At 38.5% G+C, this 19222-nt stretch overlaps 1 protein-coding gene across 4 annotated transcripts in view; it reads left to right on the forward strand.

Annotated features, from left to right (window-relative positions):
- Positions 1–19222, forward strand: part of LOC109426944 (titin-like) — a 202133-nt gene that overhangs the window by 95131 nt on the left and 87780 nt on the right. For 3 of the 4 annotated variants that reach the window (XM_062842890.1, XM_062842888.1, XM_062842889.1), the window contains exon 3: positions 14002–14044. The exons of the other annotated variant lie outside the window; for it this stretch is intronic. The gene's annotated coding sequence lies outside the window, so the exon portion shown is untranslated. The remainder of the gene's footprint in view (positions 1–14001; positions 14045–19222) is intronic. 4 annotated transcript variants of the gene reach the window in all.

Genomic DNA, 19222 nt, shown 5'->3' on the forward strand with positions numbered 1-19222 from the left:
CTTGAGTATGAGTACCTTAGAGTAATCTGGATGACACCACTGGTTCGATTCCCGGTCGGTTCAGGAACTTTTCGTATTCAAAGAAAATTTCCTTGACTTTCTAATGCATAGAGTATCTTCATGCCTGCCACATGCAAAATGGTCATTGGTAGAAGAAATTCTCACTTAATAACTGTGCCCGAGCAGAAGATAAAATCAAGCACAATAAAATATGTTATTTTGACATAATAACTGTATAGTGGAATCAGTCATTTTTATGTTATAAACATATCTTATTATGTTATAAACTTGTCTGTCATAAGCGGCAAAATAACAAAAATCTTAACAAAAAAAATGATCCTGGAAGACCAATTTAATAACATGTTTTGTTAGTTTCAATAACAACTTAATAACAATGAATCTTGCAGTGAATTTGAAAACTTGTTATCGTTGTGTTATAGTTCATCACATATTTGTACATTTTCAATAGTACAACAATAACAAAACTTGGTCTTCAACAAAGTATATTATTGAAATGTAATTTAGTGGATAAATCTCTGTAACTTAATCATAACAAAATAAGATTTGCCAACAAAACATGTTATATAAAAATAGTACCGTAAACCGGGGTCAAATTGATCTTCGGGTCGAAACTGATCACACGTTTTTCGGTTAGGTTTAGCATATTTTCAATAATTTCCTTTCAACTATCGTGCAGTTGGGAACCGATACTAAACGATATTTGCTTGGAAACTATTTGAAGTATGTTTTATCTAACGGAAAATCGTCTGATCAATTTTGACCCGGAGATCAATTTGACCCCGGTTTACGGTACTTTGATAAATAAATAATAACAAATTATGATGTTAAAACAGGCTATGTGATCTGTTGTTATAAATGTGATATTCTCCTTTGCTCGGGTGGAAGTGCTCGTAGAACGTTAAGCTGAGAAGCAGGCTTTGTCCCAATGAGGACGTCACGCAAAGAAGAAGAAGACAAGTGTTCGCCGAAACAGCCTGATGAATTGAGCATCACTATTTATCACAGCGTACCACTGCCCATCTCATTCGGCTTGCGTAATAACAATTAAACGCCAACCTCGAAGACAGACAAAAGAGAATGAGTAGCCGAGTTTCATAGTAAACAGTCGATTCAGATTTATTGTTTAGAGCCTGCTAATGATTTTGGTTTTCTTATACACTATAGTAAAAAGGCTACAACGGAATAATCTTAACATTAAGTTGTGTGTAGATCAGAACATAGTACGGAGACAGAATTCTTTAAGAATGTTGCGGTAGATACGTTGGGAGTTCTTCCAGCATTGATCATACTAAATTCTGTGTTGTGATCACTGCTGGAAGAACTCCCAACGTATCTACCGCAACAAAGCGATACTGCAAACTCCGAAGCTTGCTAAAATTAGATCATCAGATAGGCTGTAGTCAAATTATATGAGTCGACGTATTATACATTGTTTTCCATATTTGGAGTTAGCTGCATCGTTCTTAAGCTCTGCATTCCGACCCAAACCCATACCCGAGCAGAAAAGAATAGCAACAAAATAACATATCGAGATATTTATCTTAAATAACATTATACCGCGATATGCCCTTCATATGGTGGACATAAGAGGCAAAATAACAAAAATGAATACCATAATTTTGTATAAATAATACCTGAAAAATAACAAGCCATGTTATTTCAATAATGAATGCATACCATAAATTTAAAGTGCTCTATTCGTTATCCAGAAGGTATGAAATAACCAAGTAATAACATGTCTTACTATTGAATTGAATAGTTTTCGATAGCTCCATGATGTAATAACAAATCTTGTTATTCAGTTATTTTCCCAGCTAAATCAACAATACCACGTCAATACCTAACTTTGCTCAAATACCTCCATTTGTTATTGTGGTGTTCTCATAACATTGCGTAGAATAATATAACAATACCAACTTGAGATATTAGAGCACAGGTTGCTCTTAGCACGGTATTTGTAAGGTATGCCCTTCTGCTCGGGTAAACATCAACGCTACACTTCTAACCTTGACTCCAGTCTGCCTCCTATTCTGTCAACTAACTCCACCTCTCTCGTCTGCGTCAAGTCTCATTATGTACTCCCGCAAAGCATCATCGTCATAGGTACTGCCACCTCTAGCTGACTGCATCGAAAGTGCAAAAGTGTCAAGGATTTCATGCGCGACTTAATCCGTGCACACGATCCCTGCGGTTTCATCGGTCGTCGTCGTCGTCGTCATCGTTGGCGGCGCTCACTCATTCCATTTGATGTCGCTCCCCCCGGCCTGATACAAAGTAGCAAAGTTCAATCGAATTCAGATCGACCCTGCGCGGCGCGATCATGATTCGAACCTAGCCAGAGGGCCGAGCAAAGATGATGGTGAATGTTAAATATTTGATCTCACTCGTTCAAATCTTCATCACGGTCGGCCGCCGCGTCGTCTAGCCCAGGGCTTCGAAGAGTATCTGAATATAGTGTCATGGTGTCATGCATGATTGAGTGCACATAGCACACTTGATACCCTCTGACAATGCATCCATCGTACTCATGAAAGGGAAAAGCTCCAAAACGCAAAACACTCACTTGGAATGATTTGATACTCCGTTTCCTACTTTCTACCGGTATGTACGGCGGCGTTCGTTGGTGATGAGGTTCGTCCCCGTACCGTGCCGTGGCAGCGACTGATTTTATGGTGAACCATGTCATGCAACTTTCATTGTTGTCGACAAAATTAATCTAATGTGAGTCGCTGTTCGTCGTCGTCCGCCGACGTCGTGCACTGATATCACACGTGAAGCCGGAACTAGGGTCTTCTGGGGCCCTAAAGGTACGGGTATCAAACTCAACGTGCACGGAAGCTGCGGCATCGTCGGCTTGGATTAAGAGTAATATGGACAGTTGACAGACTGTCGTAGATTAAATCGTTCGTGATGCCAGAGGCCGGTCGCTTTACGAGGTGAAATTTACGTTTGCAGGGCCCAGTATCACGGTAGTGGAAACCCGAACTGCGTTGACCCATAGGGAATGAAAGTTGGCCTTCGGAGGTGACCTTTACGGCAAGACCATGGGACTCTGATCATTGATAAGGCTTACGCATGTCCGAGGGATACATTGTATGTACGGTACGAGCGAGCTACATATGATGTATCGCGTGGTGCCCAGCAGGATCACTGTGCCCGGGGGTTAACTTTAATTGAACGTGGCCATAATTCATGCACGGATGGTGAGCTGGGGATATTCTACGAATGTGTGTGTGAGTGTGTGTCCGTGTAGATCTAAGGGAACGCCTATCGATTACGATGGAAGCGCGATGTAATAAAAATGATAATTTATCCTACCACCCGCCAGGTTTGCGAGTGTTACTTGTAGAACAGAGATTGAGACTTTTCTACAGATGGTACAGATTTACATGCGATGTGTTTAAATTCAGTCGCATGTTTTTGCAGTATTGATGATTACTTAGCTGCCATGTGCAGCATAGTTGTCCCACGTTCTATGGGAATTCCTATTAACATGGGACAATCATGCTGCACACGGCAGTTAATGTGTTCACTAACATTTTTCCCATAGTCGGTGCTTACGGTTCCAACTGGAATCTGCGTTCACGAATATTATAAAACTAAAATTCTTTTGTCAGAACTAATTATCACGAAGAAATTGGACTTTTGCCATAAGAACGTTACTCTGTAACTAGCGAGCTATTTGAACGGTTGTGTAGATGACATTTTAAGTGAGACTAAATAAATGTAGTTTGCAGTTTTGTGTATTTTAAATAAAGTTTATTTCGTAGTATAGTGAATTGTTTGTGAAGAGAATCCGAGTGTATTTGTGCCACACCGAACGACTCGAGCCGGCTGTGAATCATATCCAACGGAATCCCAATCCCAAGGTGGCCCAGGCATTCCAGGATCGGCCAATCAGGGCATATTCCGGTACTAATTCCCAAACTTACTGGCACCGAATCATTTCAGAAAGTTAACCCACCCATTCGTGGGTTAGTAGGTACTATAGGGTGTCCCAGAAAGTATGGGCACAACTTTGTATAGCGAAAATACAATCATTTTCTTAACAAACAACATTTTTTATATTTTTGTATTTTTATTCAAGGTATTTTGATTGATACCTGTAAAGAGTTTATACATTAAAAAGAAGTTTTTGAATGCAGAATGTGCAAAATGAAAAAACATCTTTTAAAACTTCTGCACAAACTAATATTTTACGGTTTTGCCAAATATCCAAATTCGAAACATTTTTTTCGATTTTTTTTCACATGATATATTCGAAAACATGTTTCCTCAGATGATTGATTGAAATTTTTTATAAAAATATGTTTTGCCTGTGCATACGAGTATTTCAGAATTTTGAGAAAACTGGAAAATTCTCCTTTTCTATTTCTGGGTAAGACATGCCCACAGACATTCGAGCTTTTAAACATGTTTTAACGAGAATAAAAATAATTCAATCTACGCTTTATAAAGCTGGAGCATTTATTTTACATATAGTGAAATTAAAATGTAATCTTCTGCATGTTGTGATATATATTCAGAAGCTTATTTTTAACTATTAGAAAATCGGGTTTTCGAAAATATCGATTTTGGTGTTTAAATTAATTTTTCAGGTTCAAAAGTATATGTTTTCAATTCAAACTAAGGGTTGTATAATAGATACGCATATAGAAATACACGGACATATTTTTTGAAATTTTTATCGAACTTAATTTCGTGCGAAGAAAACAATTTGTCAAGCGATGTTATTGAAAAATATAGCAAATTGTGCAGAAGCTTTAAAAGGTCTTTTAGGGAATGTTCTACCGCATTCAAACGAAGGGTCAAATTCAAATTTTAATGATTGGCATTTGATGTTAATACATTAAGGCAGGATATGTGTGAAAATAAAGTTTGTTTATACATCCATTCCCAATTAGCTGCAAAGTTGTGCCCATACTTTCTGGGACACCCTATAAACATACAGAGAAACGTATAGTTAGAAGGCACAGAATGTTGATAATTGACAAATGGGTGTGTTGTAGCATTGGGCAATTTTGAATCGATGTTCGCAACATCGATGTTTTTGTTCCGATTAATCGATTTTTTGAATCGATTTTGAAGCCCCATTTTTTACCATAAAAATGTACATTAAATCGAGTTAAATGTACAAGAAATCGAAGTACATTAAATCGAGGTATACCTGGGCATTTGGGCAATCTCTCCCAGGAATCTAAATGAATCTTTCTCAGGTTTCTGAAGGAATCTATCTTATGATCTAGAGAGTCCCTTTCAGGATTCTAGCGTATCCTTCTCAGCATTCCGAACATTTTTTTTTGAGAATCCCTCTCAGGATTCTAAATGAATTTCTCTTAATAATGTGGAAGATCCCCTCTTAGGATGCCTTTCAATACTGCAGGAGAATTTCGCTCAGAGTTCTGGAAGAATCCGCCAGGGAATTTTGAAGATATCTGTCTAAGTATTCTGGGAGAATCCCGAGAAAAAACTTCTCTCAGGATTCTAAGGCAATCCATGTTGGTAGAACCACGCGAGACACACGCATACTCCTGTCAATTTCGTTTGCATAATTCAGGAACGTATACACTAGCAAACATCAAAACGATAGAACTCTATCACCTCTGGTGGAAGGATCTCGGAAATCAAACGAAATTTAAATTCATCGTTAAATCCTTGTACCAAGGCATTTCGAAGAGTGTTACGCCTGTTTGTCTGTGATTCTAGGGAATTTTTTTTCTAGATTCTAAGGGAATTCATTTCAGGGTTTTGGGGTATTTCCTACTAAGGGTGATATTCCTTTCAGGATTATAAGTAACATCTGGATGATCTGGGTTGATCCCTCTAAGGATTCTGGAAGACCCTCAGTTAGGATCCTACTCAGAATTTTGAGGAATTTTATCTTAGCAGTCTCAGAAACTCCTCTCAGAACTCTTGTAGTCATACTCAGTATTCTCAGACTTGTGGCGAAATCCCTCTCTGAATTCTGTGGGAATCTTTCCCAGGATTCTGAGGGAATTTCACACACGATTCTAGTGGTATCCTTCTCAGGATTATGCGTAAGATCCTTTTAAGATTCTGGGGGAATATCACTATGTACTCTTCCCAAGATTTTCTGATAGTTTGGCTTTCAGGGGTAATGCCACCAGGATTCTGGGAAAATTTATCTCTAGATTCTGGGAAATTTGTCTCATGATTCTGGAGAAATCCTTGGGACTCTGGGTCTCTATTTTTCAAGATTCTAGGGCACTTTCTTTCATAATTACCATTTATTGAAGAATCTCTCACGAGATTCTGGGCACAGTTCTCTAGAGAAATTGAGATTTTGAAGAATCCCTCGCATAGATTTTGTGATTCCTCTTAGGGTTCGGAGCAAATCCTTCTCAGCATTTTACGAGAATTCCAGTAGGATTCTGTATTCTGGAGCAGTTGCTCCCAAGAATCCCTTTCAGGATTCTGGGAGAATCCCTCTCAGTAATCAGGGAAAATCCTTCACTTGATTATAGAAAGATTCTGTTGAGATACTGGTGTATTGATTTAAAGTATTCTAGGGGAATCACTCTCAGAGTTCAGGGACAATCCCTATCAGGAGTTTGGGGGAGTCCTTTCATAGATTCTGGGCAATGTCTTTCAGGAATCTGTGGTAATTTTTATGTTTTATGTTGGAATACCTTTCAGAATTCCAGAGAATCGTTCTTAGGATGCTGGAGAAGTCCATTCTACAAGTTTTCGTAATCCCTACCAGAGAGAATCCTCATCAGATTTTCAGAAAAATCCCTTTTAGGTTTCTAGATATACACTCTGTCCATTTTCTATAAGACCAGATGATTTTTGATTGCCATTTCTCAGGAAGAAAACACATCACTTCAATTTATACAACGATATGTTTGTGTGAGTGAAACCTGTGCCATGCATAGGAATAATCGTGTGTGTGCGAACGCACCAAGCAGTAACTACTGTTTTTGCGGTTCACCGTGTCCATTTTGTATAAGACCATTCACAGCAAAAAAATTCTTGTGATATCACATCATTTTCGCTGCACATCAGTCGCGTCGTAAAAGTGATGTAAACAATTACATCATTTTCATGCAACAAATTAGCCGCCGCAGCTCGAGAGTGGGTCTAGCAATCGCTAGAACCGGATCTATAGATGAATCATATATAAGTAAAATATTGGCATGGATTCGTACACTGATCCGTTGATTGTGAGGCATATCCCTTACCTCTCAGCTATTTCACCGAGTTAGAAGGAAGGTGATAAATATGATACTGCTTCTAGGTATCTGCTGGAATGGGTTTGTTGACACTTTCCGGTGCCAACCAGGGTGTGCATGGTGAGTGTGATAATTGTTGGAAAATGATGTAACCGAGTGAGATTACGTTCGAAAATGAATACATCACCAGAAATTACGCGGCTGGATATTACAAAATTATTTGCTGTGTTCTCAGATTGGCATGATTTCATTGTGCTGCATCAAAATGCCCAAGCGTAAAGTGTTCAGGGGTCGTTCATAAACCACGTAGACTTTTTGGGGGTATGGGGGGGTCTGCCAAAGTCTGCGCTCCATACAAATTTCTTTTTTTTTTTTGTATGGACGAAAGTCTACGAGGAGGAGGGGGGTCTGAAATGGACAAAATTTGGTCTACGTGGTTTATGAATGGCACCTGAGAAGGAGAAGGGAAGAACCGAGGCATTTCACCAAGAAAAAGTTGGAATTAAGGTCCCCTTAGACATGACTCATACTTGGTCAAACAAGCCGAACAAAAGACCAACACAGCGTGAACCGTGGCAATGAATGTCGGGCTTCAATGGCCAATATTTGTCATAAAAACAAACAATCCAGTCCCATCAAGCAATTATCTCGCTGATCCTGAAGGATACAAAGCTATCTGACTGCAAGAAGAGGGCGATAGGTAGAATAGCTTAGAACTCGACTAAATCATTGATGCAACTCGAGTAAACTTTGAATTTAAAGGTTTGCCTGGAGACAGCTGGACAAGTTTTGATAAAAAGCCCGCATATTAAAAGGGCAAAAAAAGGTTAAAGCTCCTAACCTTATAGCTTTTTATGTTGAAAAACAGCTGCGTTTTGCAAAAACTCACATGAATCGGCAGTGGAATTTGCATTTGGTAAGCTTTTGTTGAATGTTACTTTTCGGAACCTTCAATATTCCAATGTAACTCTGAAACTTGTAAAATATTCTAGATTGTTTTAAATTTTTTTGGACAATCTTCAGAGACAAAAAGAAGTTCAACCTGAATGTTCCGGCGGCTTTAATGGATACTGGCGGATTTAAGGAAGGAAGAACATTTTCTGTGCAACTCGGAACTTCGGTGGTGGTTCATGCATGGTGTGGGCAGGCTTTTGTGTAATCGGAAAGCTGAAGATAGCGTTCACGTATTTCAAAATGAATTGTAAGGACTACATCAGTATTCTTGAAGGACATCTTCTTCCTTTTTTGTGCAAATATCATCGGTAGAAGTCTACATTCCAAAACGCATTATCCACTATTCATACCAGCAACGAAGCGAAGCAATGGTTCAGAGACCAAAAAATCGATTTACTCGACTGGCCGGCGTGTTCACCTGACTTAAATCCAGTCCAAAACCTTTAGGGGATCTTGGTTCGTAGGATTTATACTGAAGGAAAGCAGTATGTCACCGTTGATGAGCTGAAATCTGCTATAACAACAGTATAGGACAAAATTGAGAAATCTGTTCTACTCAATTTAGTAAATAGAATGCCAAATCAAATTTTTCAAGTCATTAATTGAAATGGCAAAGCTACGGATTATTGAATTTACGATATGTTGATTTTTATAAGTTTTACTTAATGAAAATGTGTAATATTTAAAATGGTCTTATAGAAACTGGACACCTCGAAAACATAAACTCTTATTACAAAAGTAAAAGAAGGAACTTTTAATCAAAATATATTTAAGACAAAAAATAACTTGTAATGAATTATACAATCACACGCACATTGACCCGAAATTGTTATTATTATAGTTGACTTGGAACAATTTGGGGGTGGTCTTATAGAAGTTGGACAGAGTGTATTTCTCTCAAGAATCTGGAAGAACCCCTCTTATGATCCCTCTTAGGATTCTTTAGGAATCACTCGCAGAATTCTACAGAATACCTTTCGGGATTATGGCAGACTTATTCGCAGCATTCTAAAGGATTCCACTCAGAATGTTAGGGGAATTCTGGGAGAATACTTAAACGAATTCTGGAGGAATTCTTCTCAAGTTTCTGGGGAAATCCTATCTTCCAGAATTCTGTGAAAGTTTATCTCTGGTTTCTTTGGCAAACTCGCCCAGTATTTTGAGGGAACCTTTCTCAGAATTCTGGAATCCTTCTTAGAGTTCTAAGCTACACTTTTTAGGATTCTGGATCATTTCTTTTAAGTTTCTTGGGAAATTCATCTTATAATTCCGAAAATCTTTTTAGTTTTGTGGGAATCTCTTTCACAATTCTAGATGAATTTATCTCAAGAATGTTAAGAAAAGCTCTTGGAAATCCTCTCATGATTTTGGAAGGATTCATCTTAGGATTCTAGGATAATCCTATTTCCGAATCTGGAACATTTTGAGAGAATACCAAGGGAAAACATCTCTTAGGGTTCTGATACTATCTATCACAGGATTATGGGAGAATTCCTCTCGGGACTCTGAGACAATCCGTCTCATAGATATGGAGTAATCTCTCTCAGGATTCTAGGAAAATCCTTAATAGAATTCAGAGTGAATTCCTTCAAAGATACCGGAAGAGTCTTGTTTTCTTTTCTAGATAATGTCGCTCAGGGTTCTGGTGTAATCATTTTCAGCATTCTGGAGAAATCTGTCTAATAATTCTAGAGGAACTCCTTTTAGAATTCTGGAGGAGTCTCTTTAAATATTCTGGGGGAATTTCTCTCAGCAGATGCGGGAATTTATTTCAGTACTATATGGAAATACTTCTCAGAGTTCTGGGGATTTTTCTTTCGATTCAAAAATAATAAATTTCATTTTTTTTTTCAGAATGCACTTTATTAACGTTATATTCATTTTCGAATCAGAGTCAGTCGCGAAGTATTCTAATATTTTGATATTGAATTTATTTGGACAAATAGTGCATCAAACGAATTATTTTATCGTTTTGTAATATTTTATAATATCGAATCGATGTGAAAACATCAATTCAAAGCATTCGATCAAATTGGTGAATCGATTCGGCTGATCCGATTCAAATCGATTCACAATAATCGATGTCTCAGCCAAATTTCCCCACTAGTTGTGGATTGGCATCTAAGCCGAAAGAGAGATAACTCATGAAAAAAAGGAATGCTCATGGTGTAAGCTCGGGTTCAGTTTGGCTTGCTATTCCGGAGAATTATTACCTGTTATGTGGCTTAGTTGGTTAAAGCATCGGTCTAGCGAATACGGGGTCGTGGGTTTGAATCCCACCAGAACGCGATTTTTGCCACAAATTCACCTCTCAATTTGCCAATCAGCAACATTCTGTGCCTTTTAACCACAAGTTTTTCTGTATGTTTATGACATACCAGCAAATCTGGTAAATGCCAGTAAAGGTCAACATATATCAGTGTAGTAGCTACTAATAGGAAGCTGATGAGTTTGGGTAAAGGTTTATGATCCTGTCGTAGCCATGGGGGGGAGTTAACCCCCCCCCCCCCAGAGCCAAAATTTTTGGAACAAAATTCCAGTATAAAACGCTTTGTAATGAAAACATTTTTCGGCTGCGCCGCTATTTTTAACCTACGGCTATATATTTACGAAATGTGAGTGTCAAATAAAAACAGAGGTATTATTGAACATCGAAACCCCTCCCAGAGCAAATTTCTGGCTACGCCACTGCGTAGAAGGATCCGGTTCGAATCTTCTCTAGGATTGTACCATCTATATAGTAAAGTTGGTTATGTTTCACGCAATATAAAGCAATTAACACAGGCAGTGCACTAAGGGGATTAAGGTGGCCAACAATCGAAAATTGACTTTATTCAATTTGAGATTCAGGTTCGATAGTTGAAAGTAGACCACTTGGACCAGTAAACCCTAGAATATTAGTTTGCTAATCCTTATACGTTTCGAGATATTGGCAGCAGAATGAGACCATTGCCAATTTTTGGTAAAATTAATGACATGTTCAACTTCGCATATCTTCGGCTTAAATGAAAAATGTTAAATTTTTAAAGCAGTTTCTAAAAAACTTGCTTATAAACCTTTCGAATGAAGAATCAGACTTAGAAATATTGATTATAAAACTATTAAATGATGCCACATTGAAAAATTCAAATTTTTCCCTAACAAATCGTTCCATACAAAAAAAGTTTCGCTGAGTTTCGCTTCGGGACTACTTCTATGACCTTGTTTAGGATCCCTGGGAGGCATTGAAATCAAATTTGGCTGCTACTAGCTGCTATTCTGCAATTCCAATCATGTTGTCGGCGTTGATTGAGATATTGCTATATAAAATCACCCTATTGGCCATTAAATACCTCTGAGGAAACATTTGGTCGTCATGGCCACTTTTATCGGTAGATCAATTATAGTGCAGTCTGAATCTGATCTTGGATCTCATAGCGAAGCGCGTTTTTACGAATTAGAATCAATTTTGTAAATAGGTACAGTTTTCCTTAAACGCCTAAAAGTATGCAATGCCCTTGTAATTTCATGGTGTTTGAAACTGTCGTGTTGAACAACCTGTTCAACATGTTTTTCATATTTTTCAGGCATAAACCCTACGAATAGGAGCAAGACATTATAAAATTGACGCGAAAATAGTTTGGCCACTTGTTTGTATGGAGCCGCCCCATAGTGCAGTGGTGAATGTGAAAAGTACATTTATGTTTTAACATTCATTTTGAGGAAGTTTCATCAGAAGCTACTTAGAAGGCTAATAAGCTTCCTTGTGTGAACTTTCAAGTTTCGAAATAACTTAAAAATGAAGCTGCTTAGAAGGCTGAAGAGCATCTTCCAACAAGCTGCTTAACTTATAAAGTACCCTCTTATACGAACTTATGGTTACTTGTTATTACTTTCGCTGCCTTTATGTTTGCGTTCTCCGATCCATTCAAATGATCGTCGTTGTGCTGATTCTATCTTTCGATCACCTCACTTCCGTCCGTCAAGATGCTCCCGTATTTATCCCAAGGTTTTGTAGCCCCTCTCAGGGACTGTTGGAGTACGATAAAAGCAGGGATGAAAAGCATTCCGTCAGGTTCCTTAATCTGTTTAATGGGATTACGGGGATTTCAGGAGCGTTTCAATAGTCTTATGGAGGTGTCAGGGACGTTTTAAGGGGTTTAGAGTCGTTCCTAGGGGTTTCAGGAGCGCTTGATAGCATGGGGAGGGCAAAGTCTGAGGCCCTCCGAAATCCCCGAAAACGCCTCCGTACCGCCACTGAAACCCGCCGAAACTCCTCTCAAACTTCATGAAATGCCCCCGGAATCCTCCTTACATTCCCTTGGAACCCAGGTATGAAAAGGCTGGCTTATCAGAGGCACGTTATCCTCCATTTGGTATATTTGTGCCATCACTGAGCCCCACCGAATATGCTCTGAAGCTTTCTGAAATGCGTTTGAAATCCCCTTAACACTCCCCCGCACCTCATGTAACGCACCTAAGATCCTCCAAATCCCCTGAAAACGCATGTGTAAAACCTCTGAAACCCGCCACCTCTGAAACTACCCGAAATGACTCCGAAATCACACTAAAACCCCCCCGGACTCCGTGTAACACATCTGAGACCCTCCGAATCCCCCGAAAACCACCTACGTAACGCCTTTGAAACCCGCTGAAATGCTCCTAAGAACCCCTGGAGCTCCCTGAAACCCCTTGGAACGCCATTGCGACCTCCTTAAACGCTCTTGGTATCCCATTAAATACCCCAGAGACCCGCTGGAACTCTCATAGGACCCTATAATACCCATTAAAGCGCCCCCTGAACCCCCCTGAGACCTCTGAAGCACCCCTGAAATCTCATGGGAACAACCTCGAAACGCCCCCAAGGTTTCCTGCTACCCCTGGTTTCCTGGAACCACTTGAAACGCCCTTGTAACCTCCCTTTGCTCTCTCTTATAAACGCTCCTTGGCCGCCGTTGTTATAATTATAGTCATTATTACATTTTATTATGCACAATATTGGTTATGATTAGTTCATTCAATCATGTATTCAGTATTACATCAAAATCAAGATTAAACTGAATCAACAACATTTCTCCATAAGATTCGGTTTGTGGCTGCCGCTCTCCATCCTCGGTCGTGCCCAATGCTCGCCAGGTCACGCTCTATCTGGTCCACCCATCGTAATCTTTGCGTTCCACGCCTTTTTGTGCCAACCACATCAGTCGCGAACACCAACTCTGCAAGGTTGTTATACGGTATTCTTGCAACATGCCCTGCCCACCATATCCTTCCGTCTTTGACCACCTACTGGATGTTGGGTTCGCCGTAAAGTGCATCGAGCTCGTGGTTCATCCTTCTTCGCCACACACCGTTCTACTACACACCGCTCAGGATCGTCCTTATCCTTATGTCGTCCACAAAGCACACAAATTGACCGGCTTTTGTAAAGTGTCAATATCAATATACACTGTATAATATTTGCTTGAATATACAGTGTAATCATTTTCGAACTAGTACATTTTCATCGTATTTACGCTATTTTTAAACTTCGACTGAGCGATCTGTTTACCGTAGTAGAATGTTGGGGTCAATACATACGTACAAATAAGATGAATTGATTCGTGGTTTGGTATGAAAATTTGATGAAAATGATTTTAGTATGATCGATGAGTTTTGAATTTCTTTGTAACAACTGAGATGCCCTGTCATTAATTGACTCGGTAGCCTAGTTGGTAAAACACTGATAAGCGTATCAGGACAATAAGTTCAAATCTCAGCTGTGCTGGCGATTTTTGTAAATAATTTTAGCTTATATGTAATTGTGCTGTGTTTTTACCAATCAACCTTGTTATCATTATTTTTCTCTTTACAGATACTTTTTGCCGTCAACAGATTCAACTGCACATCATTGAATTGTAAGTGAATTTCTTTCCCTAATTAATCCATAAATCATTCTGATCCTGTTGATCTATCTGTACTCAAATGAGCATATTTGCAAAAATCTCTCTTCTAACGGTTGTTATCATATCCTCCATTGGCTTTTCATTCACAAAGTGCTCATTGTACAGCCTCAATCCGGTACAATCTTCAGTGATTGATTCCCGGTACCGTTAAGCGTTTAACACCTTGTCGAGAAGATGATAATGTTTATGGCAACTGCTACATGTTTACCCTCGTTTATCCTTCCCTTGAGTTTGCTTTGGCTTGGACAGGTGGTGCGCCCATAAACGCCTTACTTCGCATCCTGCTGCAACAGACCTAAGTGCAGCTCACTTGTGATGCGCTCTGAGTGACGAACCATTTGATGTTAATTTGTTCTACGTTATCCGGTTTCACAAGTGGTCGGAATTCAAACGACTGTCTGTCATCATCAGAGCCAGCAGCAATCGATTTGGTACGACAATTAAAACTTAATGTGATACGTACACAACACACATGTACGCGTCGTTGCAGTAAGCTCACGTGCTAAACAACGCATTCGTCTCGCGGCAGCATAATTTGCAAAACGTTTAATTACCAATTTGCCCGCGCGGAGCTACGTCGATACATGTGTACGGCCAGTGTAGTACATATTAAGTTAGCTTTATAGTGCCGAGTGGTTTGTTGTCTACCATAAACGTTTCAGACACTATACAACAGTCGTTTGATAGTCCATCACTCCTCGCCGCAGGTATTAAGAGTCTGTTAAGCGACTCAAAAGAAAGTTCGGTCGGTTGCCTTTCTTCGGCTTTGAGTGCAACATGGTTTGATTTGCAGTCACGTATGCTCGCCGCAACATAGTACTTATCGACCTCCATCTGGTGTGTAATTATCGATTATCGTGCTGCGGTTGCGCTGGCTGCTGCTAGCAGCTAGCGCGGAAGAGTCACAAGACGAGTGAAAGATAACACCAGCGTGATACAACAACGTCGTCGTTGTTTTCGTGACGGCGCTCGTGATCCAAGCACATCACTTGCGGATTGCTTGTACCGACAACTGGTAAAACACATCAGCGAACAAGCTTGGCTTCAATGGGATTTGATTATTTTCTCTGACGGCGACGCGTCGGATTTTGTATTGGTAACATAATCACAGGCTTGGCTACTGCTTTTCAGATAGACGGCTTGCTCTGCTCGGTAATGGAGTAGAGGCACTTGCTTTACGTTTATTGTATTGACGAGGTATTTGAGTAGAGTTTTTGATTATAGTTATCGGTGAGCGGTATCATCATTGATTGAAACGGATGCTGTGGTGGATCCTGTCATTCATCGGTATCGTTTACAAATGGGAGAATCTTGAATGAGTTGGATTCAGATCGGTAAACTATCAATTGAATTTGTGAAGATAGTGAGTTGATGTAACAAATTGAAACGATTTGTTTGTAGGTATTCAATATCTGCATGAGTCCAGCTATTTTCCTATGGACCTACTACGGTAAGAGTGACCGTAGCTCCTTACAAATGTCAATTTCTCCATTTTGCTTTGGCTGACCAAACCATGGCGACGGAGATAGTCGAATGATTCCGTAGCTTGAAGTAATAGAAGCGCCCGTCTAGCGAATTGGGAATCGCAAGTTAGAGTCTTACCAAAGTACGTGGATCTCTTTTCATAATTAAAACCTGAATTTGTTCATCAAGCACATGTTTCTTTTGTGCACATGGATGTCAAAGCATTTTCAACAACCTTCTGAAAGTTTCACCAGAAGTTATATCTAGCTGGTAAACACTTTTTATTCAGAATGAATACCCGTACGTTAAGCTTTTGTTTGTCGTGCTGTTCTGCTTTGATAAACACATGTGAATTATCAGCTTATTACTTTGCAGTTGAAGAGGGTACTCTGCTTAGAGGGTTCGTAAAGTCGGTACAAGATCAGGATCCAAGAAATTCACTTAGAATAGCATAATCACACGTTTTTTGATAAATGTTAATTTATGTATATATGAAACTTATTACTTATCAAAAATGTATATGAAACTTGATATGATAGCTAAAAGATTTTAAGTACATATACACTTCCGATCAAAAGTTTGGGGTCACTTCCTCAAACATGTCATTTTTTTAGGCCCGTATCTCCACTTATTTGCTTTCGATTTTAAAACCCCAGGTCTCATTCAAAAGATAATAAGAAAATTTGGCAGCTAAAGTTTACATACTAACATTTTAGAAAAAACAAATCATTTAAATCATGTTCAAAGTTTCTTTGACTTAGATATTATGAATGACATCTAGGGTTTAGAAATCGGACAGAGATATGGGCCTAACAAAATGTCATGTTTTTGAGCGGGTGACCCCAAACTTTTAATTGGGAATGTATCATGGAACATGGATGATTTAGCAATATGCTGAATACGCCAGCAATAACTTGAGAGACCAGGGACCACCATGAAAAAGACTATGTCTCCCGTGGTTTCTCCACTCTACAACTTAATTCTTGGATCACTCTAGGATTTCCTTCTGCGTTCCATCTCGGATTCCTCCAGAAACTCTTCCCAGGACTTCAAGGGATTTCTCTAGGAGTTCGGGAAATCCTCCAGGAATTCCATCAATTTTTCTAATAGTATGTTTGGCATGTCTTCAGAAGTTTTGTTGGACTTCCAGAAAGTATTCCTCGAAAATATTCCAGGGAATTCCAGCATTTTTCCCGGGATTTCTCTAGGTCCTAGTATCTAGGAGTTCTTTCGGGGATTGCATAAGGAATTCTATTCGAGATTCTTTCAGAAACTCCTTCCAAAATTCCGTCAGGGATTTTTTTTTCCAAAAACTCCATGCGAGATTTTTCCCGGAGTTCCTTCTGGGATTTCTTCAGGGATTCTGAGATCTTTCAAGCAATCCTACAAGAACGTTTTTCAGTGTTCCTTCAACAACTTCTCCTGGATGCCTCCTGGAACTACTTTCGGAATTCTTTCAGGAACTATTTCTGGGATTGCTTCAAGAATTCCATCCGGAATTCCTACACTATTTCCATCGGATACTGCTTTCGTGAATCTTCCTGGAACTACTCCCAGAATATTGCACTCCGCGGTTTCAATGACCAACTTCCGGAAAAAAAATTGAAGGACCTGTAATAATTTCAGAAGACTCTACTGGAGGAATTCTGGTAGCAGTTTCTGAAGGAGTTCGCCGGAGTAATTCCTGTAGAAAACCTGAGGATGCGCGAAGAAAACTCTTGTGTTATCTCAGAAGAAAATCTGGAAGAATCCTAGTAGGAACTGTAACAGGAACCCAAGAAGGAACTCCTGGAGAAGTCCCGTAAAAAGTTTATTTATTTATTTTATTTCATCCGAAAAGAATTCCTTGATAAAGAAGGAACACCCAGAGCCGTAGTATGGCCCCATGGCGCCCTTGGCAGACATCCAGATTATCGCCCATCGACAATTAGACATGGCTAGTTTCGAAAAGTTTCAAAGTTTCAAAAGTTGTATTTTGGCAATGCGAAGATACAAATTCCCCCTGTTTTTTCTTTATTTTCTTCGAATGTTTTTTTATTCGAGTTGAAGGTATTTTATTAGAAATTTCAATGAGAGTCGCCCAAAAATGTTCCCATTTTTTTTCTCTCATCATACGAGTGTAAGTACGAATTTGCATTTTGAAAATCATACTAATCATACTAAGATCAGCACAATAAATAAATTACATTTCAGATACCTAACATAAATGATGCATAGATTTTTTCAAGAAATCGGAAAATAATTTTATTTTTTTGTCTGTTTTTTTTGTTCAACTGAATTTTGTTTTCAAAAATATTTTCCAATAACTTAACTAAATGTTTCTTCTGAAGTTTAATCAAAATATTTTCCATTAGATCTGTACGAAAATTTTGAGTAATCATAAGACGAATCATGGACATGGAGGAATATCAGGATGAGTTCCCGAAGAAATATCTTTATAAGTTGTTGTTGAAATCTCCCAAAGAATAACTGCTGGAATCACTTAATGAAATTAAAGAATAATCTCTGGAGAAATTCCTGAAGGAATATTCTCATGAAAATCCGGGAGAAAATTCAGCAAGAATTTTCAATGGAGTTCATGGAGAAATTGTTGCAGGAATTCCTCGAGCAGTTCGTTAATAAATCTGTGGAGAACCACTGAATTTTTTTTATAGGAATCCCTAAAAAAGTTTCTTAAGAAATCTCTGTAAGATTTTCTAGAAATATCCCTAGAAGGTTTTCGTAAGAAATCCTTGGGGGAATTTCTGAAGGAACCCATGAAAGGGTTTCAAAAGAAACTTTTAGAGAAATGTTGAATGAAATCAATGGCACATTTTTCAATGGAAGCCATGGAGAAATTTCTAAAGGAATTTCAAAATTATGATTATCCGGAGAAATTTATAAAAAAATTTTGAAAGGTTTTTTATAGGAATTCAAACAGAACTTCATGAAGCAATCTCTAGTGCACATGGTAAAATTTTGGAAGAAGTCAATGGACAATTTTCTAAGTGATGTAAGAGATTATATCATTTTTAGGAAGAAGAAAACTATTTGAAGACTCTCTAAAGGAAACTTTGACTAAATTTCTACAGAAATCTATAGAAGATTTTCTAAAAATAATCTTGAAAAATTACTGAAGGAATTCTCGGAGGGATTTCTAAAAGAATCTTTGCAGGAATTTCTATAAGAATCTATGGAAAATTTCATGAGGAATACTATTGAAGAGTTTCTAATTTATCTGTATAGAAATTTGTTTAGGAAACTCTGTAAAATTTATTGATACTTGTCCTGGAGAAACCATTTATTTTTTTTTGCATTTTTTGAAGGAACATGTGAAGATACTGATCAAATTTAACCCTGAAAGATTTTTCAAAATAATATCTGCAGAAATTTTTTAATGGATAAATATCGGAAGCAATCCTTTGACTAATTTCTAAATAAATTTCTAGATTACTGCCTGAAAGCCTCTCTGGAGGTATTTCTAAAGGAATCCTGCAAAAAACTTTGATAGGTAACTCCAGAAGAGTTTTAGTTGTGATTTTTTTTAAAGAATCCCTGAAGTTTTCTATGAGAATTTCTGGAGGAATTCTTGAAGAAATTTTCAAAGAAATCCCTAGAAGAATTTCTGAAAGAATTATTGAAAGATTTTCTGATAGAATCCCAGCAAGAAAATTGGAAGAAACACTT

The sequence above is a fragment of the Aedes albopictus genome, chromosome 3 (genome assembly GCF_035046485.1).
Source record: "Aedes albopictus strain Foshan chromosome 3, AalbF5, whole genome shotgun sequence".
Lineage (NCBI taxonomy): Eukaryota > Metazoa > Arthropoda > Insecta > Diptera > Culicidae > Aedes > Aedes albopictus.